Source organism: Argentina silus (assembly GCF_951799395.1).
Source record: "Argentina silus genome assembly, chromosome: 5".
In the NCBI taxonomy this organism is placed as follows: domain Eukaryota; kingdom Metazoa; phylum Chordata; class Actinopteri; order Argentiniformes; family Argentinidae; genus Argentina; species Argentina silus.
This window is the reverse complement of record NC_139659.1, coordinates 21,583,507-21,586,006: the sequence shown is the minus strand read 5'-3', so window position 1 is coordinate 21,586,006 and position 2,500 is coordinate 21,583,507. Positions and strand designations below refer to the sequence as shown.

General features: G+C 55.7%; 1 protein-coding gene across 1 annotated transcript in view; it reads right to left on the bottom strand.

Moving 5' to 3' along the window:
* LOC310805223 (A disintegrin and metalloproteinase with thrombospondin motifs 19-like) overlaps positions 1 to 2,500 on the bottom strand; it is a gene marked incomplete at both ends in the record, with an annotated part of 62,403 nt that overhangs the window by 49,280 nt on the left and 10,623 nt on the right.

Here is a 2,500-nt window from a genome sequence, read left to right as displayed (position 1 = left end):
CTCCCCCGGCCTTGGTATGATCTAACCTGTGTCCCTGACCTCCCCCCCCCCCCTTCTAGCCTTGGTATGGCTCAGTGGAGAACGACAAGGCCTCCTTATCCCAGTGGTGGCGGAGCAGACCAAGTGCCAGGGATTAGGGGGGATATTGGAGCCGACATGGATCCTCAAAGCTGGTATAGGGGTTAATCAGGAGTTACGTCTCAAATTCAGCAGCCAGAGAGCTGGCAGAGGTCGCGACCTCTGGGCCTCACAGGCAAAGCCTCAGGAACCCAACCCCAGATCTCACACACAGCGCTCACGCAGTGTTCACACACACACACACACACACACACACAGCTCATGGGCAGGAATGAGGATGGGGAGTATGTGTGTGTATGTGTGTGTGTGTGTGTGTGTGTGTGTGTGTGTGTGTGTGTGTGTGTGTGTGTGTGTGTGTGTGTGTGTGTGCGCGTGGTATTAATCTTACTCTGGTACATGATATGACGTGCTGTTATGGCGGCTGGTTGACTTGGCTTCTGTCCTCAGATGCAGTGTAATGATCTGTTTATGTTGGTCTCGTAAATCTCCTGTCCTGATTAAGACAGAGAGAATCCCTGGAGGTCTGTTTCTGGTCGCCATGGCAACCGTATGACGACGTTATGGTTACGGTACGATGTTGTTATGGTTACTGTACGATGTGGTTATGGTAACTGGCAGATGTTCCCTGATGTTACAATAAACGAGTGTGTGTGTGTGTGTGTGTGTGTGTGTGTGTGTGTGTGTGTGTGTGTGTGTGTGTGTGTGTGTGTGTGTGTGAGTGTGTGTGTGTGTGTGTGCTCTATGACAGTGATAAATGTCTGTAGCAGTAACACAGGTGGTAATGAGTCGAGTCCTCCGCGAGCTATCCCCCTCAGGAACGCTGGTCCACCCGGCGCCAACATCAAACACCTGCTCCCGGGAATTACCCATCGGAGCGCCGCTGAGACCTCTCAACAGGTCGGAATCACATCCCTGCCCCAGCCAGCGCTCGGAGGGGATTTAAATCCACACTGGACGGCTAATATGGCTTGAAAGAGTGTGTGTGTGTGTGTGTGTGTGTGTGTGTGTGTGTGTGTGTGTGTGTGTGTGTGTGTGTGTGTGTGTGTGTGTGTGTCTGTGTCTGTCTGTCTGTGTGTGTGTGTCTGTCTGTGTGTGTGTGTCTGTCTGTCTGTGTGTGTGTGTGTGTGTGTGTGTGCCTGTCTGTGTGTGTGTGCCTGTGTGTGTGTGTGTGTGTGTGGTGGCGTCGCCTATTACCAGATTAATTGTAATAAAAACCGCAGGACAGCGTACTCCGGGCCAAAGGAGAGCGCTGGGAATTACTTTCCCATGAAGTACTCTCGCTGCTCCCTCTCTTAATGCAACGTTTTGGTATAATGAGCGGACCCAGGTGCGGTGCACATAAAGGAGGCAGACGAGTAGGCAGCGACACAAAACAAAAGGATTTTTACTTAAAAGTAGAGAAGGCAAAACAGGATATAAACACGAACTTAACTCGAAAACAAGAGGGGGAGAACACAGCCTCCAAAAACAGTACTGGTATATATTCAAAGGCTTACGTGGCTCAAACAGACGGTGAACACACGGTGAAGACTAAGCGGGGAGTGAAGGGAAGTGAGGGGACATGAAGCATCAGGGACAATTAAACACAGGTGCAGGTGATTAGTCCATGACGAGTGAGTGAGAGAGTGAGAGAGTGAGTGAGTGAGGTGGCACAGTGGCCGGCCAGAGGGAGACACCTAGGGACCGCACTGGGAACTGCGCCCCCATCCGTAACAGTTGCCCCCCCCCCCCCCCCCCCCCCGCCGTTTTACCGTGGTGCCTCAGGGTGAAGGTGAAGGAAGGCAGCAATGAGACCCGGGTCCAGGATGTTACGGCGAGGCACCCAGGTCCGCTCCTCCGGACCATAACCCTCCCAGTCCGCCAGAAACTGGAGCCCCCCCGACCGACCCGACGGCAGGCCAGAATCCGGCGGACCGTGTAGGCGGGTTGACCCCCGATGAGGCGCGGCGGGGGAAGGGGGTGGGGAGCCAAAGGACTGGAGGCGACAGGCTTAAGGAGGGAGACATGGAAGGTGGGGTGCACCCGCATGGACGTGGGAAGCTGCAACCAGAATGCCATCGGGTTGACCCGGCGGATGACCTTGAACGGGCCAACAAAGCGCTGGGACAGCTTCCGGGACTCGACACGAAGGGGGAGATCCCGTGTCGAGAGCCATACCCTCTGCCCAGGACGGAAGACCGGAGCAGCCTGTGATTGGCCTGGTGTTGGGCCCGGACCGAAGCCCGCTGGAGGGCGATGTGTACCTGCCTCCAGGTGCGGCGGCAGCGGCTGATGTGGGCCTGAACAGACGGAACCTCCGTCTCCTTCTCCTGCTTAGGGAACAGGAGGGGCTGGTAGCCATACTGGGGGGAGCTGGTAGCCGTACTGGGGGGGCTGGTAGCCATACTGGGGGGGCTGGTAGCCGTACTAGAGGGGCTGGTAG